The 27623-nt window shown below is 35.3% G+C and overlaps 1 long non-coding RNA gene and 1 pseudogene across 2 annotated transcripts in view; one reads left to right on the forward strand and one right to left on the reverse strand.

Moving 5' to 3' along the window:
• The window catches only part of LOC306647158 (flavin-containing monooxygenase 5-like), a 636328-nt pseudogene that overhangs the window by 157094 nt on the left and 451611 nt on the right, over positions 1-27623 (forward strand). The window lies entirely within an intron of this gene.
• LOC306646648 overlaps positions 17701-27623 on the reverse strand; it is a 47966-nt gene continuing 38043 nt past the window's right edge. Inside the window, exon 3 of the long non-coding RNA XR_013759923.1 lies at positions 17701-17820. This is a non-coding gene — a long non-coding RNA (uncharacterized lncRNA). The remainder of the gene's footprint in view (positions 17821-27623) is intronic.

A 27623-nucleotide genomic window follows, 5' to 3' on the forward strand; every position in this document is an offset into this window, starting at 1 on the left:
GCTGTGACTTCCCTCACCATTCTCTTAGAGTACAAGGGACACTTGCAGGCATGCCTGAAAAATTATTTGTGGCAGAGGAGCATAGAGTCATGTGTGTTCTGGTGTGACTTGCTAGATGTAATTCTCCAAACTGAGCCTGAAGATCCTGCGTCAGATATGGGGTGATTTTAAGTGGTGAACAGTTGGTGAGCATTTTACTTTCTATTTCTATGAAATTTTAAAATGAAATTTTATTTGAGGCAAGTAGTACTCATTTTGATTGACAATTGCCATTGACAGTTGGGATTTTAAATATATTTTGTACATATAACAGGTAAGGTGAATTAAGAAAAATAAGTAAACAAAAATAATATAAGTGCCAAAATTGCAAAGTTGACATGGAAATAAATATATATATGGAAACCTCTAGAAGACATGAGTAGGCAGGAATCCTCCCAAACTCAGCTACTAACTGATTGGTGCAGGGTCTCTGTGAGGTGCTGTCAGGGACTCTTCATCCTTCCTGCTTTTCCTCTTCCCCCTCTAGATCTACAGTAATCTTCTTGTACCTAAGGGAGACTAGCAATGATCTGGGGGGCCAAGATTGATTCATAACACATTTTGGAGACTGCATTTGGCTTTGTACTCTGCCTCTACCACTTTGAAGGTCAGTGGCCTTGGGAAGGAAGATTTACTTTCTCTGAGTCCTGGTCTCCTCATCAATGAAGTGGGGATGTTCTGGTCTCTGGGTTCTTGAACAGTGCCATGAGCTGACAAAGGCAGAGACTTCACAGCTTTATGAAGTAGACAGTTGTTCCACTGAAAATCAGAAGGGAGTCTGGCCAGAGGGTGTTATGTTTCTACAGTATTTGTTTTCTTCCAGAAGTAGCTCCTGATTTTATCTGGGCTCTCCCTCTGCATTTCACCCCATGTGGGGTGAGTGGGGGAGGTGATGTGGCCTAAGAAGTCACAGCATGGAAGGTCCCTGAACAAGGAGACACTTAGTCTGCCAAATTGGCTTGAGTTGGCCCAGACAGATTGAAAGGCTTACAAATGACTGGTAGGAAGTAAGCATGGAAAGTTTATTGTCATCTATTTTCTACAGGGGAGGCCATAAAATGGAATGAAAACAAAGCAGGTGGTAAATCTTCTAAAAATCAAAGGAAGATCAGTAGAGAAAAATGACAAAGTGGTGGTGTAGGGAGGAAGGCGGGAAGTGTTGAGAACTGATATTAGCCAAATAATATTGTTATATTTTGTGCATGTACAAATATGTAACAACAAATTCTAGCATTATGTACAACTGAAACCAGTCTTAAAAATCAGGATTGGGTCCTTTTTCCTCCTGCATTGAAGATTAAACACCCAAGAAGTGCCAAGGCAAGAAAAAAGTTTCATCTAATGAATCTAATGGAGACAGAGAGAGGGAGACAGAGAGAGAGAGAGAGAGGGAGAGTTCTCTGGAAAGAAGGAGTCCAGTGCTGATGCCCAAAGGAGTGAGGGTAAATTTTCCCTTTATAAATTCTAGGTTTCCTTTTTTCTCATGTTCCCTCCTCCTCTTATCTTGCCTCTGTGGCCAAAGATGACCAAAAGGGCAGGAAGAGAGCCAACAAGGTGGTGATTGCTTTTATTGGAAGATGTGATCCTTCCTCTCCCCAGGGGTTATCAGCAATCAATTAATGGTGAGTGACATCTACCCATCTCCCTTTCTTTGGTAATCAGCTATTTGCTCTTTGTCCTGGTCTCACAACTATAATGCACCAATAAGAATGTTACAAAAAATGTTTAAGTCCATACAAGCTTTGAGAATGGCCTTATACTTGCCACATGTTGAAGCATGACTTTAGGCAGTCCCAGAGTCATGTGTCTGCCATCATGGATCACTCCCTATTCAACGAAGGTTAAAAGTTACATTTTGCTACTGGGCTGGTATGTAGATGAATATAATCCAGGACAGAACGTATTTATATAATTTTTCTTAGCATTTAAAAATAAAACATTTCCATGCAATGTACGCACTCTGCGTTCTGTCAACTCTGAATGTGCTTGCCTATTTTCTGTATTATAAATAACATTTTTGTAAGTAAGCATTCATTTGAAACCAAAAATTGCTTTATATTTTAAGGAAATCATTTTCACTAGATCTACAGTGCATATTAAGAACCACATCAACTGAGGCATATTTCTTGAGTAAATAGAACAGGTATGGCCCTGTGGATTCCTGTTGGTGGGGTGTCAGAACAACAATCACTTCTGATTGATCAAGTGTAGTTGCAGTTTCATTGGGCCAAACAGGAAGGAAGGGAGGAGCTCAGAGCACTGCTCACCTTTAATTGGCTAAAGGCAGTTTTCTTATTGAACCCAGCATTGGTCAGAACCTATGTGCTGGAGACTGCAGGCAGGAAATGATCATTGTATGAAATCATGCTTGTTGTACAGTGCAGAGGCTTCCCCTTTGTACTGGTAAATCTCTATCTTGAAAAGCATCACATGTAAATATTTGCAAAATAATGAAAAATTATGTATATCATGTAGAGTCACCTAAAACCTGGCCTTGGGGAATATGAATGATGAGAATCCTGGCATCATTGACCATTTGTATGTTGCAGTGAGAAACAAGGGCAATTGATGTTCAGAAATGGGTCCAAATTTATCTCCTGGTAAACCTATCTGCTAGAGTGTGAGAAGGGCAAAGACACTCCTAGAGTTTACCTCTATTCTTACACTTTCTACCTTTGACTCTTCCTGAAAGAGCTGGTAGACTGAGGTTCGTGAAATTTTGACAGTGTATCTGGAGCAAGATCAATGCAGATTTTGAAAATTTTTAAATGTTTAATGTTACAGAACTGATGACTTCTGGGAAATTGAGACAGTGAAAAGGCTCCTCTTCAAACCCTAATTCCTGTGATCAAGTCAGAAAGACTTCAGAAATGTCACTCAGAGTAATAAAAATGGTCTTATTGAAGGGATAGGACAAGGGAAAGGGACACTCTGGAGGAAGAGAGTGAGTCCTCTCAGAAATGATAGAGACCGTGTGCCTCTTCTGCACTCTAGATTCATTAGAGAGTCCTAGAGAAGTTTCCTGATAGTCCCAACAATGTCCACATCTTGATATTTGACTGACAGCTTAATGATTTCAGACTGACAATTCCCTACTGCCACAACAACCCTAGGTGACTTTCACCCATGCGGACAGTTTCTCATTGAATTCTTAACGAAAAATTCTTACAGATTATATGATTAAAAGGAATTGTCTTTATCGTCATAAGTTTTGGCATCTGGCCTGTGGAAAGAGTCACTAAAATCTTTCTTTCTTATCAACATTTACATCAGGACTGTATTTCTCTTGCAGAAAACTGGTAGTTTCCTGAGGAATATGACATATCCTGTCCACTTAGGCCTGGTAGGGTTGCAGATAAATTGCTTCTTGAAAAAGAAAGCAAGTGGGAATCAGCACAGTGGGCCCACTTTATAAAATTATTCTCTTAAATTCATGTGCTCACATCTGTCTGTCCTCTATCATTTAAGAAGAAATAGTTCTGCCTAAGTTATACTATGGTTGAGTGGGTTTCTGAGAGTGGGTCCCAGACCAACTGAGTATCACCAGAGAACTTGATAGCAAGGCAGATTCTCAAGCCACACTCCAGACCTACAGTATCAGATGAAGAGATCCTAAGTTTCATGATCTCTCCAGGTACACACTTGTGGTTGACCACCTGTTTTGGCATTTCCTCCAAGAACACGATCTTTTTTACCACTTTGAAAAAACCCTTTTGATGATGATCTCACTGACTGACACTGCAGACAGACAGGCTTCCAGTGGTAGTCAGTTTCAGCCCAGGTAGACAGACCCTGAGATACAAAAGGCTGCACAAGCTGTTCCCTAGCACCCAGGAGTCCAGAGAATTCTGTTGCAGTGTCCTTTTTAAAATCCACAACCACACCCAAGACTAATAGTCAAAACCCTGTAAAATTTTTAACCTTTACTTCTCTTCCAGAGGTGGAAGAATTAACTAATCTGTTGTTTAAGAAGCTCTAAAAACCGTGTCACTGCACCGTGATCATGATTGGGAGGACTACGACTGAGAGGACCACGTTTTTCCTGTATGGAAGATCCTGGGTCGTGGTGTGCAGATCCCTGCAGTTTCCCCTTGAGACCACGAGATGGTGAGAGTGCACCTTTCTGTAAAAGATGAAGGGCACTCTGTAGTCACTTCTGGCTTCTCTGAGCCTCATCAGAGTCCCTAAAGTGTCGGTATGCTGAGGACGATTTGACTGTGGTGCCCAGGAAGTGATGTGCAGCCAGGGGCATTGACTGGATGGAGCAATGACCATGGTACTGCAGCAGGAAAAATCCTTTAGAATTTACCCGTCCTAGTCCTCATGCACATTAGGCTGAACATGTTCCCATAGTTCTTAGTCCTGGAGGTGGCAGAGCTCTGGTCACAAGTCCTGATAATACCAATAGTAGGAGAAGAGATCATAAAGTCATGACAGGCCATTTTCTTCTTATGGGAAGTCTAATCCGATTGTAAGAATACCCAGGAAAGAAAATCACCTGCCCTTTATAATGCTAAGTGTTCATTGGGAAGGTAACTGAGGAAATGGAAAGAAAACTAGTATTTGAAACACCAGTCCAAATCTTACTCTACTACAGACTATTGTGGGCTTTTGTCTGCTCCTGTATCTCTTCTGTGACTCAAATTTGCAGCCATGATCCAAGAAATTATGTGTAATAGAAATAGTGTTTGCACAATTCCCGTTTTCCAGGTGTAGTGACCTTCCTCTCCTCCCACTTCTTGCAGCCCTTCCTATTCCTCAGCACAAAGATGGGGAAGGCATAACAGAATACAGAGGACTGGGTGGGCTCCCATGATCCAGGCCCAGGGACTCGGGCTATGGATGCAATTGTCCTGGATCTTTTGAGAAGCTTTGCAAGTTTGGCATTCTTGTAAGGGTAATTTGGGTTTGTTTTAATCTGGTATGGTTAGACTCACAGAAACAGATTTCACACTCAAAGACTTCTACAGTTTCCATAAACAGTTGTGTCAGGAAATATGGGAAGCACCAGGGTTGGTCAGGACTCAGAGAGTGTGGAAGGTGAGGGAGAACTTGGAAAAAAGACCTTATTTTACTTGTTCAGGAAGAAAAGAGGAGGCAGCATAAGCAGGTTTAGGATTAGTATGTTTTAATTTCAGTGGGCTCTAGTAGACAAAGACCATCCCTTGTTATCTGGGACTTGGGCTTGGTATGATTAAGTCAATCAAATAGTGGCACAAGAGGTTGGAAGACCAATAGGGAGCTAATTGGTGGTGTGGGAATTGGATCGGTTTGTGTAAGGTAAACATGCTGAAGAAATGGCTGACTCTCTAGGTATTAGCTATCTCCAGGAAGGCATGTCCTGCGTGCAGTGGCATATGTCTGTAATCCAAGTGACTCAAGGAACTGAGGCAGAAGGCCAGTCTGGGCCATTTTTTGAGACCCTGCCTTAAAATAAAATTTTAAAAGGGGCTAGGGGTTTAGTTTAGTTGTGGGTGAGTTGTAGAATGCTCCTGAGTTCAATCTACATAACCACCCCCAATATGCATGCACACACACACACACACACACACACACACACACTCACACACAAAACAGCATAGGAGGGCATGCCCTTCAGGGTCAGAAAAGTCCCAATGTCAAAGATATAGTGTACCAACAAAAAATGGCATGGTTAACAGAAGTACTTTCCATTCCCAGAAAGGAAGAAAGTGTAACTCTGCAAATGCTTCTAGCAAGCCTGCTCTCTGGAGCCTCTAGTCCAGGACCTGTGTTTATGGTCTTTCAGATCACATGCTTCAGACTCCATACTCCTGAGTGACTGCAGAGCATGAGGAGTCTTTCATTTTAATGGAGAACCTCCCAGTTTGAAATAAAGCTTGGCCATCAGAGCAGAGAATGCAGATACTCATCAATAATCTGTTCTTTTATCCTCAATCTGGAATGAGCTCAGGGTGCTTGGGACAAGAACAGACTTCTGAGAGAGAAGATGGCAATGAGCAGGATTTGCAAGACATTGTTTCTCACTGGATTTTATATTTTCTCTAAATGCAACTTTGAAGAGAAAATGAAGCACCATGTAGACCACTCTGAATGTATGGGATCAGAAGAAGTCAATGGGTTTTCATTGCAGTTGGCATGAGAAATTCCCAGGACACCAGCTCCAGTATGGGGCAGTGGATTCCAGTGGCTCTGCATGCTAATTTGTGTGTGTGTGTGTGTGTGTGTGTGTGTGCGCGCGCACGCGTGCGCGCATGCAGGTGAAGTGCTCAATGGCTCATTGTGCACGCTTGGGATAGAGGAGGAAAGACTACTTTCTCAATAGAGGGTTACTACTTAACAAGGAATCTTGTGGGATATTCAAGGAAAAGCATCTGGCTTCACATCAACAACTGGACTTGGACTGAAAAACTTTTGGTAGACTAAAACTCATTAGTTTTAGTCTAATTAGTTTTAGTTCCAGTCAGCTAAACTCATTGAAGAGAGACTGTAGCACAAAATTCAGGCCCAAATTATTAATTTTTTTGCCCCCTGGTTTTAATATGCCATGTGTCTTCCTTTCTTCTTTTTTTCTTTTATTCCCTTCCTCACCTACTACAAAACAATCACTGTTCTTGAAACACTGGGGACAAAATAATGAACAAAAGACCCAGTGCCTTCATGATTAGCACTGATGAGATATACCAGGGTTCCTGATCTTCAGCATAATTAACATGAGAGACCAGATGCTTCTTTGTGTTGAGGGACTTCCCTGTTTATGATGATGTGTTTAGTGACATCCATGGTCCCTACTAATAGATAACCTAGCACAGATACCTGCCATTTTTTATAGTTAAAAATGTCCATAGAAAGGCCCAATGTCCCCTTGATGTAACCAATGCCCTGACTGACATCTGAGGCAGAGAGCTAAGTTTACCCCTGCAGTGGAGTTTGCACAGATGTCTCTGACTACTTAAGTTTGCTCAGGAGTCTGCCACTGCTCACCAATATTGGATTAGCAGGACTTGCAGTGGGTTTCAGTGTATATCTGTTGTGAGACTGTTATTGACCAGAGGCTACCAAATAAAACCCTGGTCAAGAGAGGCTCCATCTTAATATCATGGTGGGTGATCATGGAGACATTTCAGTGACAGCAAACACCAGAAGTCAGCAGAGGTATCTGAAAATAATTTAAAGACTAAAATGGTCTTCCCTGTTATTCCCTTTCAGCCTGTCCTTCACCTTGAAATAACTCCATGGTGAGAGGATGTCTATTGGTGACAGGCCTGCATCCTATGTTTTTTTTTTTTTTTTTTTTTTGCATAGAATTTCAAGTCTTCCTGTGTCTCTGTCGTCCCTAAATAGGAGGCAAAGAGTGTAAATGACTTTATTTGTGACTGAAGCAGGAGTGAGCCTCAGCTTTTGCCAAATTTACCCCAACATTTCTTAAAGGCATATGTGTCTGCTTCCCATAACATCTCACAGAATGGTACCATCTGATTCTGGAATCCAGTACAGAAGTTACTCTCAATACCCCTGCTTGTCCATCCCCCTGTTGAGCTGAGGTTCTTTCTCTGTTCCTCTGTACAGTATTGATAGGTAAATTAATAAAACTGTTATGATTCAGATATCAGGTGTCTCCCAAAAGCTCATGTGGGAGACAATGCAAGAAGTGAAATGATTGGGATATGAGAATCCCACCCTAATGAGTTAATCCTCTTGAATAAAATAACTGGGTTTTGTTTATGAACTCTTCTTTCCTATTCTCTCATAATGTAGAGAACATTCAAAAATGTGGGATAGGGAGTTCTACCAGCAATCTCCCTGTGCATGCGTATAGACATTTCATTCTTTGCTATCAGACTGCGGTTTTGTGACTCCCTTTCCGCCATGGCAATTCTCAAGGAGCTAACTGCTTCTCTACTGTTCTCTCACTGCTCCCTGCAGATAGGCTTTATAGCACTAATTCTACTATTCTGTAGATGTCATTCTCAGTTTGCTTATATACTCTGCAAGGCTATGGCTTCGTAGGGAGGATAGAATAAGTCATTCTTCTGTATGAGTTCATTGCTGAGTGAAATATATAAGTGCTGTCTGTTCAGTTAAATATTTCCCAAGGATAAGATCAAAAATGTTAGATTGGGACCACAGTGCTGGACAGTAGAATAATGAGTTTCAGATATTATCAGATTCAGTTATACCAAAAGTATAAAATGTTCAAGTATTCCACATAGATAAAAAGAGGGAGAAAAATAATGACAGAAACATAAAAACCTGCTTTTCAGCTAGTCCACATGGAAGTAACTTTGATAGTTGCCATTATGTTATTTTCACATAAAATACTTTTATTTTAGACATGCAATAAAGCTATTTCAGAATCTACTAATTTACAGCAAGCAACTGTATACAGATAACTAAAGTAACAACTTGCTACCAATCAGCATATAGCATTCAAAGCAAACAGGCATGAGAAAATGCATATTTGTGCAGCATTGAAACCATATGAACAATATATTGCAGGACAGGGGGAGGGATGGAGGGAAAAACTGTATATGAAACATCAGAGTTCCCCAATGCTTTAAATGTAGTGCATTACAGCAAGAATTGTAAGAATAGAAATAACAGATCTATAAACCTACCAAATACAAAGTTTGCTGGTAGGTCTTTCAAACAGTTGAGTATCTTCTGTAATTATTGTGTAATGACAATTTACTGAACTCAGCCTTAAAACTCCCTAGATATAAATAATGAATAACCTGGTACTTTTTCCTTTTATAATAAATTATGCTTACAAGTTTTATTACAAGCATATACAGTACTGATCAATGTTAAATTTTTTTTCTATTTAGAAACATAAAACTATAGTTAATGAAGTATTAAATATTTATATAAACACAACATATTAGAAAACCTTTAACTACGAAAATACAAACATTTAAGGGATCTCACTTTGGGTATTCACTCTTGGGGCCTGATGGCTTCTGCACATTACATGGCCCGCTGGGTGCAGGTTGGGTGGGACAGTGCCTGGGTGACTCACTGTCCCCCAGCATAGCTGGTACAGGGTTTGGGCTGTCAGCACCAGGAAGCTCTGGATGTTGGAGCATGTATTCAACCAACCATAGGAAACAATTATAACAGCTGCAATGCAGAAATATCCAAACCCTATGAATTTCAGTGTAGTTGGAGTTGATATGCTGGACAGACATATAGATCCCTCTGGAAAGCTGTGCAGCCACAGACTTCTCAGCATAATGTGGGGAATTCCTTCAATCCCCAAAGTCTCTTATTGGTGAAGCAAGAATCAAAACAACTGCAAGAATATTCTGTAGTTGATCCTGTAGAGAAAACAATGGAACTTAAAACTACTTTTGGAGGACTGTATTGGACAAGATGGCACCTGGCAGTGAGCCAAAGGGCGCTGGCTACCAAAATAAGGAAGTACCCAAAGAGGCTGCTTGCTTACTAGTTCCTTGGAGACTTATGACGTGTTAACGACAAGCTCAAGGATTGGCTATCTAATATCATGCCATGGGTGGACAGCTCGTGATTTATATAGTGTTATGCTGGCATTCCTCTGCATGCTCTCCTGCATGAGAGAAAGCTTTGCTATAATTGGCAGATAAGCTAGGAGCCTGGGGAAGGAGAGAGGGAGAGAGAAGGAGAAGGAAGATAGAGGGAGAATAAAGAAGACAGAGAAACAGGTAGGACGAAATAAATCTCATCAATTTAAAGATTAGTGATGTCTCCTTTCTCTGTGCTGGTTCCACAGGATGAAACAACTAATATTCCTTTACAAATATTTCAGGGGACAAGAGACTTACATAAAAATTATATCCTTAATATACAGAAAAGACAGTTCTGATTCAGGAAGCCATCATCTCTGTGCAGGAAGTCAGCCTTAGCAGTTACCTGGAAGAGTTGATAGCAAGCATGATATCTTCCAATGCTGGTAAAGTCTAAGAAGCAATTGAATGAGTAATATATAAATTAAATGCTGAGATCAAAGAGTTGACAGCTTTGGCAAAAAGAAGCATAAGAATACTGATGGTGGTGGCAGCATTTGTAGAGAAATGAAAAAGTCAGGATATATCAGATCCCTAGCTCTCTCCAAGCAGATGACATTTTTTTTTTGTCATTAAAAACTACAACAATATTTTAGGTAGAATTTTAAAAATAATCTGCAGTAAGGCTATATGACTTTATATCCAAACAAAGATACAAGGCTTCTAAAATCCAAGGAATCATCTGAGGTTAGTGAGCTTGAAATGACTAATTTCTAAAATTCTAGTATTTATGTAAAAACTTAACAATTTTTTAAAAGAGTACTTGGGAAAATTGGTATTGACATTGACTCTCCTTAAAATATAATTTTAACACTTTTCAGATTTTGGAACTGTACCTGACTCTGGACCAACCTCAGAACCAAGCAATATCACTTTGGTAATACAGAATAGAACAGCGTGCACGAGGAAACTCACTCTAAAAGGAGAAATCATATAGTTTTAGAATACATTAAACTGTATAAAATAACCTGCTATCCTAGAAACCATTGTTTTGATTTGGTACTTAATGAAAATTTTGGAGTGAAAATTATTACTAAGTCTAAAATATGACTCCAACATAAGTAATATGTTATTGTATTAAAGAGTACTGAATTGCTTTGCCAAAGTTTTGTAACTTAATAACTTAATAAAGTTATTATCTTCCATGAATTTGATTTAGCATGCAGTACTGTGGGCTGGTTATGTTAACTAAAAAAAAAAAGCTACCTGAATTCTGCAGCACTCTTAGAACACTGAAACAGAACAGCTTCTCAGCTCTTTTATTTTTTTTTAATTATTTATTTTTTTTCTTTTTTTATTTATTGTAAACAAATGGGATACATGTTGTTTGTCTGTTTGTACGTGGGTTAAAGGCATACCATTTGTATAATCATAAATTTACATATGATAATGTTGTTTGATTCATTCTTCAGCTCTTTTAGCATTTCACATTTGCCTAACTTATAAATGGCTATTGTCAAAATAATGGTTTTGAAATTGATAAGGCATGATATGTCAGATTATTTGCATATAAATACATATTGAGGTAATTGTGACTACAAAACATCTTTTTTACATGGAGAGCCTTACATCATTTAAAATTGCTCAGATAATGTCTTCATGTGAACCATAAATCCCAATTAAATAAAGTTTTACATTATATGGTTACATTGTGAAGTTGTGGGAGCATTTTGGGAGAAAAAATGTATACTGGAGGGTGTGGAGTGGCCCAAATTAACCACTGAGTGAAGTTCACTGCAGGGTTTTTTTTTTTTTTTTTGATTCATTAAAAACAAATGGGGTAGAACTTATTTCTCTGGTCGTACATGAAGTAGACTCATACCATTTATGTAATCATACATGCACATAGGGTAATGATGTTTATCTCAATCTGTCCACTGCAGGTTTAAATTATGAGATATCCTTATTTATTTTTCCAGAGTGGTTGTGATGGGAAAACAATCCAAAAAATGTATTTTATTTAAAAATATAGGGCTGGGGATATAACTCAGTTTGTAGAGTACTTGCCTGTGAAGCACAAGGCCCTGGGTTCAGTACCTAGCATGGCAAATATATATATATATATATATATATATATATATATATATATATATATGTGTGTGTGTGTGTGTGTGTGTGTGTGTGTATGCATACACACTCACACACACACACACATAATACATATAAACCTTTAGGTATTGAAATAGTCTTAGAATTTTTGAACTATACAAATGCGATCAGTATTGATATATGGAAAGGGCTATCACTGAGCAATATATAGGGCAGAAAAGACACTTCTGACACAGCTTTCTGATAGTTCTTAAAGATATTGATCAATATTATTCGGCACAAATGTGATTCAATAATTGTGGCTCTACAAAATTTCTTAACTGAATGTTTTAACCTTAAATATTGTATACTGGTACATATTAATCTCACTTTCTTATATTATCTCCACATACCCTTTTATGAGATACATTAGAACATTCTAACTCAGTCTGCAAGACAATTCCACTATAGTTTTGCTTTTCTTTTTTATTCCTCTTCAGCAGTTGAAGACTGAACCACATGAAATATTATGGCATTGCTTATTTTAACAGAGTACTTTAGTAAAAGTCTCTTTGGTAAACAATAATGAATGCTATATTTTCTCTTATAAAATAATTACAGATGCTTCATTAACTGTAACATGCATGTGTTAAAGATGAACTATTATTCAAAACATTCACATGTCATACCCTGTCAATAGAATTTAAATCATTTGTGAACAAGTTATATCAAGATCATATATAGAATGATATAATACAAGAAAGAGAAATTCAAAAAAGAAAAACATACAATTGTAATGGTATTAGTTCTGAAATAGTCTATTATTATCTAAGAAGATAGTCAGCAAGCTGAGGATATTTTCTTTCATAAGTATATCAGCTCTCTATTTTCTCTATGAAATTCTGCATATTTGATGAGTAGTCATTTAGGGCACAAGGACATTAAAATATTCATGCTGTGGTTCTTATAGTAGATCAGCCTACTCCACTGCTTTAAGAACATTTTTTTTGATGTTTCCCAAATTTTCCCTACCAAAAGAAACTCATTCAAAATAATATAGGCCTTCTCAAAATGAAAGATATCAAATTCACACACACACACACACACTGCCAAAATACTTGACACAAAATTACACATAACAATGGATTATTTACATGCAAATTACTTCATTGTTCTGATCTTCAGTGGCACAGAACAAAAGAGACTAGCATATTTTTTGTAAACCATTGAAGGAAACTGAACATTTTAGATTTCCTTGATAATTGGACTGGACAAATTTTTATAATTTTCTTCCTTCTCTTTGTCTGACAGTGGGACATATCATTTCTGCAGTCTAAACTTTCCCTGATAACTGAAAAACAACATAAACTGTATGGCAACTACTGGCCACAGACATGGGGGAGCTCAGCAAGGGTGACTGAGGTGAAGCCCTTCTTGCCTTGCCATGGAAGAGAAGATGTGATTCTGTGGGGCAGCAGTTTTCAAGAGATGGAACACCTGACACAGTGAATTGCAATAAAAATGAGAATGGGTTTATGTGGGAAATATATCTAATTAGAAAAACAGGAAGAATAAGAAAGAAAGACAGGGCATTGGGGTTTTATAGCATAGTACGAAGAAGTTTTGGGTATCATATGTGTTTAATTTCCACAGGAAGTTTCATGAATTTTTATACCATTTGAATATAAAAAGAGAGCTCTATAAACTTACTTATTAGTGTGGCTGACTCTCTTCTTTCCTATCCCTAGCACATAAGCAGAAACAACAATTGTGAACTCTGGAGAAAGGAACAAAAGGAATTCTACCCAAAGGAATTAAAGAATGACTGTATCAGGTCATAGCACTGGACTGGGCTGGGCACAGGTTTTCATTCATCATTTTTTATGAAGACAGGCCCCAGGGTGGAGGAGTAAAAATATCTTAACACAAATGTGTAGTCTCGCTGCATGCAGATGTACAAAACAGATAGATTTCCTAGGTAATGCAAAGTGAGGAGTAATGAAGAAAGGAGAAAACCTGAGAGTGGGGAACCCAAGTTTTGTGGACACCTTCTCTGGATAACATCTGATTGTAAACAAATTAAACTAACAGAACTGGGATCTGAAGATTCATGAAGATGGAGTTTCTGATCATTGATCTAATGACAATTTTAAGAATTTATAATGTTTGAGGCTAGATCATGAAAATAACATAGCAAAGTTGTCTGTGCATGTGTGGGGAATGTGTATAAGGCAGGTGATCCATGGAAGTAGACATTTCCTTATGAAAACAAACACTGCCCAGTCAATGTGAAGTTACCATTTCAGTTTTGTCATTAATAATTCCAAACTGCAAACTGCAAGCACAAGGCCCTGAGTTCGATCCCCAGTACTGCAAAAAAAAAAAAAAAAAAAAAAAAAAAAAAGAAAGAAAGAAACCATGAATGGAACTTCCAAGAATTATGAGATAACATGAAAAGGCCAAATTTAAAATTTATCAGGACAGATGAAGGCATGGAGAAACAAATCAAAGGAATGCACAATCTTCTCAGAAAATCCCTCAAACCTAAAGAATGAAATGAAAACTCAAATAAAGAAACTTATAGGACCCAAATGCACAAAATTACAACAGACTCATACCAAAGCACAATATCATGAGAAAGACTAACATAGAGAATAAAGACAGAATATTTTAAAGGCTGTGACAAAAAATAAATCAAATTATGTATACAAGAAAACCAATTCAGATCTCAGCTGATTTCTTAACCCAGACCCTGAAATCTAGGAGGTTTTGGAATAATATATATCAAGCTCTGAAAGAAAATGGATGTCAACAAAGAATGTTATATCTGGCAAAATTAAACTTCAGATTTGAAAATGAAATAAAAAATTTCCATGATAAACAAAAGTCAAAACAATCAACAACTACAAAGCCTGTACTACACAACATTCTGAACAAAATATTCTATGAGTTTAAGATTTTAAAAATAAATAAATAAGCAAATAACAAATAAACATATAAAAGTTGTAGATATAGTGCAAGGGCAAAGCACTCTGGATTCAAACTACATCCTGCCATTTTTTTTTTTTTTTCAGACCTTAGGAGTGAGGGCTAACAATAACAGAATTGAAGATCCAGGTAAAATAAGGTTTGAGAATGATAATAAGCTTCAGGCATATCCGCATATTGTTGTATCCTGAACGCCTCCCTGTTTACTTGAAGGGGTATGGCATCTTGCTTATAAGTACAAGAAGACAACACATAATACTTTACTAGATCAAACAAAGCAATGAACTCCTTTCATTTAGCTTTTCTTCATTGGGGAGAGGAAAATGGAAAGAAAGAGTGAAGAACTCTGGGTCCAACCCATGATCCTAAGTTGAGCACTTCAGTCGTATGCTCAATGATAGGGATATAATCAATCTTTGACTTTTTAGGTATTCCACAGAAAACCTCATGTTTATGGAAACTCAATAGATAGACATGAAACTTCAAGTGGTAGATTGGAGACAACAGAAAGAGATGGAGGGTATTACTTAAAGCTTTTAATTTTCTTACTACATGTTAAAATTTAAAAATAACTATCCTAAGAAAATATATCTGAGTGGAAGAGAACCATTTGTCCTTTTGCTCTGGAGAACTGCAATCAAAGCAAATGGAAGACAAAATTAAACCACATCAATGCCAACACTAAAATTTTGAAAACTGCTAATCTAAATAAAGTGAAAACAAGACTGTTCTTGTGATGTAGTTTTTCATATGAGATGTAAACCTAGATTAATTATGTTCTGGAGAACCTGACTAAACAATGCCTCCTAGGAAAAACAGCAGAGTCAATTTTAACTTTCTTTAAATTCCTTTGGATGGATCCAAGGGAGACCCATTTTTATTCATTCCTCATTTGAAATTGTTTTGTTTTAATTTTAAGAATATTTATAGGACATGAGATGATAATATCTATAGAAATGTGCTATTGAAAAGAAAATATGATATGGAAAATATAATGGAGAGAAAATATGATGGGAAAAATAATGATGGAAAAGAATAATGATACAAACCCATATTTTTTTCAACATAGCTTCTAAATCCTCAGTGATTCACCTTCTCTCTGGAAATCTAAGTTCTTTTTTGAGTAATTGTGAATATTCCTTATAAAATATTCATCAAGGAAATCTGAGGATGTCTACCCTGATTCTCATTTAAGAGAATCAATGTCAAATATTGAAGTCTAGTTCTCTTGTAACATCAGCCTCTAACTTTTCTGTTCATTTTCAATCACTCTTAAAACATTATTTTTGAATGATGTTTGATTATGCAAATATCTGGAAACAATTCCCCATCAAGTTTGAGATCCTGAAATAAACAAAGTAAATGCATATTCTTATCTTTGTCATTTAATTTTCATTAGATTGTTTTCTATTCTCAAGTTTCTGAATTAGAATGGTGTTTGTTTTCTAAGTACAACCTGGTTAATTCTGAATGGGCTTCTCTGGACATAGGTAGGCCTTCTTCAGTACAAAGACATCTCATATTACTACCAACTACTTTATTGTGCTGTTCAGATATTATATCTGTTTCCTATTTGGAGGTTTGTAAAACCTGCCTCACACATATCTATTAGCATATAATTTTTAAAACAGCTCGGATGATTGCTACAACTTTTAGCAATAAAGAAATTTTAAATCAAGGTACATACTTTTATAAGATAACATCATTGTACTCTTAGTGCAGCAAAATATAGTATAAGCATCTTTTATATGCAAAAGAAAACCAAAACAATTGTGTGACTCATTTTAATGTGCTATTCACATTATTGCACTGGACTGGAATCAAATCCAGTTTCTGTGAGGTATGCTTATAATATGGTCCACTGGGCTATTCCAGAAACCCTCGACACAGACAGCAATCAGAAATCAACTATACCATTTTCTACTGTCCCTACCTGAAAGGCAATCTTCATGTATAGTAAGGGTAATTGTACTTAAAGTCATAAACTAGTTGTGCTGTATGAACGAGTATGCTAGCATGCTACATATGATCTTTAGGTTCACACAGTTCCAGGCTTAAATTCATGGCCCTCCACTTAATAATAATTGAATTATTAAGTAAAATTAAAAAACCATAAAATAGCATGTGATAGGTCAGTAGTGCATTACAGAACTTAGTGGCAAGTCTGACCTTTGTTAGAAGAATAACTGTTTGGGTTATTACAGTTATCTGACTTCAGGACATTGCCCAGCCAGGTTGGTGGTAATGGGAATAAAATAATAATAAAAAACTTCAAGTGCATGGGATAAACACTAACTCATTGAGTGTAAAATGAACACTGGAGTTGGGGCAGACAGGTGTGCATTCAGTATGCTCACCATGAGTCAAAAGTCCTAACTGAACACATTCAGATTACAAATATGAATATTTTGTGTTTATACATTTGCCAAAATCTCAGGTATTAATATGACTTAGAAACTAGTTTCCAACCAAAATCTAAATTTGGATTTCACTGACACTTACAGACACCAAATCAAAACTGGAGACACAATTCAGGAAACTAAGTATTTTGTAATATTCATTTTATTGGTGTACTAAAAACTATTTTGCTCAAAATATATATAGTATAAACTATTCAAATATAATATTTTATAAAATTTGCCTCAATAAAAATCTGTTTTAGAAAGTTGAAAATACTAATGAGGTCTAAAAACTCAATGTGTAAAACAAGCAACAATCCAGTAGAAAAAGGTTATTTAGAGGAAGCAGTTTCCTAGAGATCCTACCACTCTATTCTATACTCATATTTCTAAGTTTCCTTTCTTCAAGTTGTTTTGGTATTTTAAACCCTTTTAAAATCATTGTCAATACCAAATTGACTCCAAGAGTTTCTTATATTGACACATGACTTTCATATGGATTTTAATCCAAAGGTCTATCGGAGAAACATAAGGTGCATGAGTATTTTGGTCAGATGTGTGTTTCAAAGGTATTAAAACAAACTCAGAAAAAAATGTTTCAAAAATTACAGCAACAAAATTGAAATAAAACTTTCCTCTTTTCCCAGACCTTATTTCAGCTCTGGAGTGAGGGAAATACAGGGAAAGTGGCAGTTCTTTCCTTGAAGTAATGAGATAGTTCACTTTGGGCCAGTCTAAGACAAAGGATGTTACAGAATTGATGTTGTCTTTTTCCATTTCATCCACAACAGTCCACATATCTGTTAGCTTTATTTTTTTTTGTTTCATTCAAGTTATTTTATCTAGAAAGATAAAAACAAAACAGGAATAGATATTTCATTTCTTTAATTTTACAGGAACTTCTGTGTTTGTTATGACAAGACATTTGCTAATAATAATGGTCAGAGAATATCTCATGGTGTTTGCCTTCAGTGCCTAGCAGAGTAAGTGCTAACATAGTTGGATACCTAGGCCCAGAAAGTCCTTAAAAATACCTGGGCAACAATTTTAACCTTATATCTGTGTTTATGGCAGCTTTGTTTTTTAATTTTTAACCTAGCTATTTTCATTTTCTAAATGCTGAGGATTTGGATCACACACCCAGTTGAAATTTACTGTGGTTATAAATATTCATAAATTATTTGCAACTTGCTTACTTTTAAAGACTTAAGTTGTTGGAATAACCATCATTTATTAAAATATTTACAAATATATCTCATGGCAGATGTTCTAAAAATATTCAACTTAGAGAAATTTATCATACATTTTCAGCTCTATGGTTATAAGATTGTCTAAGCTTTACAAGAGTAGATTGTTTTAAATTTTACTTCTTATGATTTCATCAACCTTTACTCTCTATATTCCAGAAAAAACCTGAAAAACTATGGCCTAAAACAGTCTAAACTAAATTGGAAAAGAAAAAAGCAGAAGAATAGAGTTGACACAATCATCTTTCATCTCTGAGAAACTCAAAAGTAACCTACTTGTTAAGATGATCAGTGAAACTGCTTTTTGAAAATCTCTAATATGAAAATCCCCATGGCTCTTGGTTTTATGGATAGTTTCAGTTCTCATGAAGGATCTGAGACTCAAAAGCTTAGAAGGCCCTGAAATGGACAAATACTTAGGAAAGTCTGACACTTCCAATTATTCAGAACCTTTTGAGTAAATGCTAAAAGATAAAGGGAATCAAAGATAGCTTATGTAGACAGAGCACTAAAGCTCCTCTACTTCATGGAATGCTTAATGCTAAAAATTCTAAGTGGAATTTATAAAATGAAAAAGGATGTTGGAGAAACTATACATGGAGGCTAACATAATTTCAATGCCTCATTTGTTCCTCCCATAGGGTTCACTGATGTTCAAAGTAAGATAAAAGTGCTTTGTAGAATAATGGCTCCTTTTTATCTTGTAATAGTTTTACACCATTTTTATAGATCTGTATTTTTTTTTTTATGAAACAGACTTGATTACCAATAAAAATCTTATTTCTTAATGGAATATAGGTAATAATGAAGGGAAAATAAAATTTCTTTGTGTGGACACTATTTTGCTATATTTGTTTTGTATTCAGGTCTCTGAATTAGATTTCATGTGTGGATGAGGATCTATTGATCTAGAAACATTGATTACAATAATTCTTTCTCTAGATTTAAAAGTGTCAATGTTGCCAATTCCTGATGTCAAGAAAGGTAATTTTGGCATGTGTAACAATGTTTTCTGTTCTCCTCTACTAAAAATAATAATTGATATTTACTGAAAAATTACCAGGTGCCACTGTGTAAAAGTCTACAATATTATTTACTTTAACTCTCAGACATTTTATCCTTAAGTAAATGGAGTCATAGAGAGACTAACTTGCCAAAAGTGAAACAGCTTTAAAAGCAGAAGTAGAATCTTAACAGGGAGAGGGTACACTTCTGAGCTTATTTATGTTCTTAACTCCTAAGAATCTGCAGAAAGACCTGCAAATTGTGATCCCTGTAAAGCAAATGGATGGAAGTCACTTTCCATGAAATTCTGTTTAGTTCTTCTGTCTTAGGCCTACTTTTCTCAGTTACCCTAAGATACAAGTATTCCTGATATGATTATTTTTATTATGGGGTTGGGGGAGAAAAATTGTGAACAGTTATGGATACAAATGTAGAATGTCTAGCTCACAAGTATTAAAAACAAGTATTCCAGTAATCTTTATTCAAAAATGGACAGTCCTGGGGTCATAGTGTACTTCCAATTTTACTCTCAAACACTAATAGTATTATACTGCAGAAATTAAAGAATATGAATCTAGTGTTTACTGCCTGCAACAATATTGCTATTATTACCTGGAATTGTACTACACCAAAAGAAATTAAATAAAATTCTAACATTTTATGTTGTAATATTACATTATAGTTTTACATAAGTCATTCTCATGTGACATATACCCATACACATGTATTACAATTTAGTCTAATTCATTTCCTGGTACTTCTGCATGTCCTCATTACCTCCCTTGCCCTGTTCCACTTCCTCTTCTCTTCTGGGCTTTCTTTAATTTATTTACATTTTTTCCATTGGTGCACACATAAATGTGGGATTTACAATGCTATATTCACAATTAATACACTATATTTTTTTCAGAATTATCCTCTAGTTGTTCCTTGTTCCCTCCCTACCCCCATCTCAATCTGCTAACTCTCCTCTATTGACTTCACTATTTCCCTGAGATGCTCCCTTTTCATTCTTTTTTTTTTTTTTCTAACTTCTGCATCTAAGGGGAAACTGACTGAAATCTAAACAATAACTCCCAGAAATTAATTACTTTTATTCTACATGTAGTTTATCGCTTCCAAATTTTTAAGATATCAGGTATATTGGGAATTTTATCCTGGAAGAAATTCCAGTGAACTCAAAAAATGGTAGTTTTCTTCCCTTTTTCATATAGAGTGTTATATAGTTACATTTTGGGGTAGAAATCACAATATATGACACAAATATCCAATCAAAATTCTAGTGAAAATTACTAACAGAACAATCAGAAGATTGTTTAAAATCTCTCTTACCTACACAGAATTCATGGCTTATCATTTGCTTATGGAATGAAATATGAGATAAGTGATAGTTTGCATGGGTGTGAAGTGAGTAGTCATCACTTTTCTGTTAATATCATGTGGTTTTCCAATGGCGATTAGCAGGGAAAACATTGACTTCCTTCTAAAACTTAAAAATGTTTACAAAACAGATCCTGTTTTTAACATTAAAAGACCTAATTTTGTTTTGAAAATAACATACCTTTCTAACATATGGCCATTAAAGCACATCTGTCTTTAATCCTTTTTCCAATTTATTATGGAAAAGACTGATAATGAACTCAAAATTATTCTCAGAAATACTCAATATTCAGCACTAATAGAGCAAATATATTATTTTAGCAATTAAAAAATACATGAAAACCTCTCTATTGAACTCATGAACATTCACCTTTAATGAAATAAATATGTGGCAGCTAGTCAATTATTTATCCCACTTGACTTTATTTCTGTGAGCTCATCCTAATGACTGAAACAGTTTCTTAAGGAGCCTGTAGAAGAGCTGATATGAGGAACATGTGGCTGCCACCTGCATTTTATGACTGAAAATTGATGGATTAAGTAATGAATACTAAGAGTTGACTCAGATTATTTCAACAAATTAAATGATCCAGGACACCACCCAGTCTTTCATCTAAGTATGAAAAGGTAGAAGACACACATTTGCTATTTCAGGGGCTGTTTCTTTTTGATTGTTGTTTATTTTAGAAAAATATTATTTTCTATTAAGATGATTTGTGAATATAAGTAAATGTTTGCCATGAGAATGGACATGTAGACAGCATTCTGAAAATTTGTGGTCATAAATTTTGCAAAGTGGTAGCATTCGATAATTATTATTTCATCAAATAATTATGTACTATTTTAAGGGTTAGGGGTTTTCACAAATAACTAACAATAAATAATGCATGACTTGTATTTTAAAATACCTCTAATAGACAAAATACTTATAACTTTTTGTGAACTGGTTATCTTTAAAAACAACATTTAAATAAATTGATGTAGAGTTTGTGACTGCATAAAAACATTCAAGTGGCCCAAAGTGTCATGTCAAAAGCAGTATGTGGAAAACACATAGTGTTACTTTATTTGAGATGTAGAAGATCAAAATAAAAAGTCACTTATAGAAGTAGATTGTGAGCACATATTTTGCCTATATATTTAAAAATAGAAATTTTCCAGTGGAAAAGAGTATGTAAAAGAATTTTAGCAAAATAGATTACCAAAAAATAAAAAAATAAAAAATTTGGATACTTGCAATATTCAGAACATTAGGCAACTTTAGGTAGGAAAAAAGGATGTGCAATTTTGAACATTACTGTAATTGTTAAGAAAAAATTCAAAAAGATTAAGAAAAATGCCTACATTCCTAACAACTGAATGTAAGGTGGAAGTAAACAGTCTTTGAGGCCATAGAGAGTTCAGGAATTTTGGATATTAATAAGTTTTGTCTTATTGGCCTCCAAGCTGAGCACAGGCTAGCAATTTAGAAGAATGCAGTCAAGTAGAAGGAGTTAGCTGTTGAATTAAGCCCTATGTTTAAACCCCATCTATGCCAAGTCCCTATATATAATGAACATACTGAGACTCAGTGTTCAATATGCAGAACAACTCTTGCCTTAAGGAATTGTTAGAAAAATTAAAATAGACCTATCTGGTTCTCCTATTACAATACCTTCTCAGGAGGCTGAGGCAGGAGGATCACAAGTTTGAGAACTGCAAAGGACACCTCCTGGGACTCTCAGCAACTTAACAAGAACCTTTCTCAAAACAAAAATAAAGAAAATAAAAACAAAGCTAAACAAAAAGACTGCAATGTAGCACCTGAATGCAATTCTCAGTACAAAATCAAACAAAAAACACAAAACCTGAACTATTCAATAAACCTTGTATTATAATTTTTACTCAATAAATATTTAGTAGAAATTTTTTTCTCATCAAAAGTAAAACTGAGGTAGGCATGGTGGTGTACACCTCTATTCCCAGCAGCTTGGGAGCCTGAGGCAGAGGATTGCAACTTGAAAGCCAACCTCAGCACCATAGCAGGCCCTAAACAACTAGGAAGACCCTGTCTCTAAATAAAATACAAAACATGGCTGGGGGTGTGGCTCAGTGGTTAAGCACCCCTGGGTTCAATCCCAGATATGAAAAGGAAAAAAAGAAAAGGAAAGAAAGAAAAGAAAAAAAAAAAAAAAAACAAGTAAAGATGAAGTTAAAAGTTAAAAAAACCTACATTGTTTCAATTCATGTAATTCAGAAGAATTCAGTTATAGAGGCAGCCAATTCCATATTTATTTATAGAGTAGACTTTGAAGTAAACGACCTATTTTCAAATGTGGACTCAACTAACTACTAAACTGGTAATCTAGGAGAAATTATTTAAGTTCTCTAAATATCAAATTTTACATAATGAGAAAAAAGTCTCTTTATACTTTTTTTTGTTTCATGTCTTCTGACTAATGCTTAACATACTATAAGATTGCAATAAATGCTAATTTTATTTGTATTAACACCATTCATATTAATTACGGTGTTTTGCTAAATTTGGACTTAGCCCTGCCTGTGACTTATATATGCCATGGCTTAATTTAGGTGTGAGGGTATTAGTAGTAAAAATAAAGCTTTTACTCTTTCTAGTGACTAAATTCTCAGTGTGCAGAATGGATCTGTTAAAATATTCTTCCCTTCTTACTGTTTGAAAAATAACAAGAAGGGGAAATGAACTTTCCCCATAACAGAAAAATCTCACAGATCATTTAGTCATCTCAAGAATTATAGAACAAAGTTTTATACAACTATAGCTTACAGTGGGTAAGAAATGTAAGACTATAATATTTTTAATTCAACAGCATTGGGTTATTAGTGGTCCCACAGCCAATTCTACACAGAGTAATTTTTAATGCTTCACCATAAACATTTTGAAATATAAAATTTGATTTAGTTTTATAATAAACTGTATGAGAATATTTAGTTTTCAAACAGTATTTTCTGAGGTAATTTGTTACAGTTCTTTCTCTCAGTAGCTGAATTGTTAACTCTTTGCACCCTTGCTACAACATATGCCCTATGTCTTTTAGTGTAAATCTAGACATACCCCAACCTAGATTCTAACATTACTATTTTATGATATTTGCTTGTGCATATACAACCAAGTATCTGGTCTTCAACTGATTCATTCATTTCATTTTTGGCATTTTATCATGAACTGCAAAAAGCATTTCATATTCCTTTAAATACTGCAGAATGTCTATCACTAACTACAGTTCAATATTTCTTTTAGAATTTTTATCTTGCTATAAAAGCTTACACAAAGAAATGCACAAATAAACAAATCTAAAGTACATATTCATCAAGGTCTAGCAGACTTATTCATCTGTGAACTCTAAACTCTGACCAAAATATGCATAATTATCATCAGTCCAAAAACTTCTCTTTTGCTCCTTGACAGTTATTATTTAAACTAGCAAGGATGGTTTCCATGTGTTTGCTCCTGTATTATGTCTTCACTACAGACAGAACTATTAGATCAAAAGTTCATGAATGCCAAATCCAAATTCATTCACACCTGATTATTTTAAAAAATAGGTCGAAGAAGCAAACATTTTAACCACTCGCCTCCCACCTGCTTCGGGCACCTAGCATCTGCTGTCCAAAGAAAAGAGTGTGTGGTTAAGAAATCCCAAGTTACTACTCCCATTCAGATCTCTCTAACCCCTGCCATGCTACTAGCTGCATAACCTGGGCAAATAATTCACAGAGACACCTCCTCTGGCTCTCTTCTCTATGATTTACCTTGAACTCTTCCCCTTTTGGATGATGGCTGCTTGTCATAATACTGTTGACAGTTTCAGGTTGTGGGGGTTGTCCTTTCTTTACATTATTTCCTCTTTTTTCTTTTTTACTAGTGATTGAAACCAAGGGTGTTCTTAATTACTAAGGCACATATCCCCAGTCCTTCTATTTTTATATGAAGACAGGGTCTCACTATGTTGCTTACAGCCTCACTAAGTCGCTGAGGCAGGCTTCAAAAATGTGATCCTCCTGCCTCAGAATTTGGAATTGGTAGGAATGTAGACATGTACCACCATACCCACTGGAACATACTTTTTTTTTTTTTTTTTGCGGTGCTGGGGATTGAACCCAGGGCCTTGTGCTTGCAAGGCAAGCACTCTACCAACTGAGCTATCTCCCCAGCCTGAGAACATACTTTCTTATGCAGCCCTGTCCCATGGCTGTATCTTCATGCTTGACAAGCTTTCAAATCCCTCACACTCTTTACACCAATTTTAACTCCACCATTCCAAAAGTAATCACTATTTCAATATTTTCTCATCTGATGATTTAACTGCCAGAATTTTAAACAAAATACACCAGAGTTTATATTTTTTTATTTAAGATATACTTTAGTTATCATGCTTGCTTATTAACTTGTTTCATTTGTCAGTAATGCATTAAATGACTTTACTAAATATTATTCAATGTATTATTCAATGTAATTTACCATAGTATATTTATTCTATTGGTAGACCTCAAACTATGGTTTTTATCTATTGTAAATAAAATGTTACTAAATGTTATCTTTGTGACCTATATTTTCATTTCTTTTCAGTAAAATGTCAGAGTGGAATTGACGGAACTCAGATTTGATGTCAACATTTAATTTCTCAAACAAAAATAAAAAATGCCCTCTTGTTTTCCAAAATATTGGTACCATTTTATTCTCAGAAATACCACAGGGAATTTCCAGTTGCTCCACAATCTTCCAACATGAGGTGTTCTTAGCCTTTTGTATATTGGTCAGTCTATTAAATGTATAACAGTATGTCACTAAGATTTTAATTTGAATTTCTCTGATGACTGGTTTCTTACTTATTCTTACTAGTATTTAGTGTATCTTGACTTGTGAACAGTCTTCACATCTTTTGTCCACTTCTAAAAAATGGATTATATGTCTTTTTTATTATTGAGTTTACAAAATTTTTTACACATATTGTTTAGCAGACGTTTATCAAATATTTGTTTTGGAAAATACTGCCTGTATGTGAGTCAAATAAATATGAGACTGTGGCTGTACACTTCAACATAAAAATTCAATTTGCATAAGACTTTCCTGGATAATTTTGTTGTTTTGCCATACAAAACCTCATTTATTTTTTAACTTTCTTTTTAGTTGTAGATGGATAGCATGCTTTTATTTTATTTTATTTATTTATTTATTTTTATGCAGTGCTCACAATTGAACCCAGTACCTCACACGTGCTAGGCAAGTGCTTGGCCACTGAGCTACAGCCCCAGCCCCAAAAGCTCACTTATTTTAGAAAAACTAAAGCAATCACATTGAGAAGTGGCTGTAGTCTTAGGTCTGCCTTAACATATCACAAGTATTTTATGCAAGCTTCTACCTCTGCTGTAAAAATCTAATCTTAACATTCACATTTTGAAAAAATCAAATTTAACATACTTCCCACTTCAAACAAAAGTAAACCCAAGCCTTAACATAAAAGCATTAGATAGAATATATACAACAAATAGTGGTAACATAAACAGTGCTGACTTTTAAAAAGTAAAAAGAAACAAATTATATACTTAGAATTATATAAGAAATTAATTTTCAAGTTTTAATCTTTTCACCTGCTGTCATCATTGGTATAAATATCCTAATAACATGATATAAAAATATTTAAAAGGCATGAAATTTTAAAGGGATCTTTTGACTCTATAGAATATTAGCCTCTTTTACATTTCACTGCCAGCAAACAAAAAACAAAACAGAAATCCTGTAAATTAAACAGGCACATATTAATGACTGTTTGTCTTTACTGAAAGCACTGTAATTGAACATAAATATGATATAAGCCTAAAAGTGAAAAAAATAGTTCAAATATTAAGGAGTTTAGGAGTTATAAAGTTTTCTTCCAGAATATAGGTGGTAAAATAGGAAGATGGAATGAGTGCTGGGAGGAAGACAAGAGTTCAGAAAGACTTCACAGAGAAGTCAGGAAAGATTTGAGTCTTTCCCAGAGTTATGTTTTGGACAAAACAGAAAATGTGCAGCATAAATATACTAAGTGATGACCAAACGAATCATGAAACTGCTTTTTACAAAAAAATCAGACCTAGAACATTGGCTCCAAAGAACTAGTCTTTGGGTCAGGCATGAACATTTGGACAGGAGTGGAAGTTTTAGTAGTATTTTTATGTGGTTTTACTCATAGAGAATAATCTTTGCCCATTTCTCCATTTCACTGGAAGGAATTAACTAGAATTTAAATATCTGCTAAAAGAGCACTAAAAGCAGAAAAACACCTACATTGCCTGATCTTTTCCTCTCTAAACCCATAAATCAACATGAAACCATCTTTTAATGAATATCTCTATCCCTGATATATTAGCAGTGTCCAAGTAATAAAATATACCATGGTTACTTGTGTCTTCATGAACTTATAGACTATGAATGTGCTGCTTAGCACTTAGTTATAAGTTTCTATTATGTTCTCTACTTATATAATGTCTGTATGCCAAGTTTTGTGCCAAGCTCCTAGTATGTGCCTTTATCACACTGTGCACCATGGTGGGATTCAAGTGTTATTTCTGATACTTTGATCTCAGAATTGTGCCTAAAAGAATATTTACAAGATAATTATGTAAGCAACAAAAAAAATCTGTCTACAAAATTAAATGGAAACTCTACTTATTCGTACCACTCACAAATACACTTTGGACTTCAACTATAGAGATCCTAGTATACTTTAGTTGGAGTTGGGGATGAGAAATAAAAAAAATGTTTTTCCTCTTTGCTGGCTGGTAATTTCCACATCCTAAGTGCCCTAGTGAAGGACAGGGTGAATTAAGTAACTACCACTTGTTGGAAGCAGAGCAATCTGCTGACTTGCTCTTGCTTTCTTTCTTTAGAATTATACATACACCTTCACACCCACACTACACTTTTTGAAATTCTTTTATTAGTGCATCAAAATAAAGTAAGTGAAAACGGAAGAATGCTAGAAAGACAAATATATGATTTCATGCAATTT

This window comes from Sciurus vulgaris (assembly GCF_902686455.1).
Source record: "Sciurus vulgaris genome assembly, chromosome: 16".
NCBI classification, from domain to species: domain Eukaryota; kingdom Metazoa; phylum Chordata; class Mammalia; order Rodentia; family Sciuridae; genus Sciurus; species Sciurus vulgaris.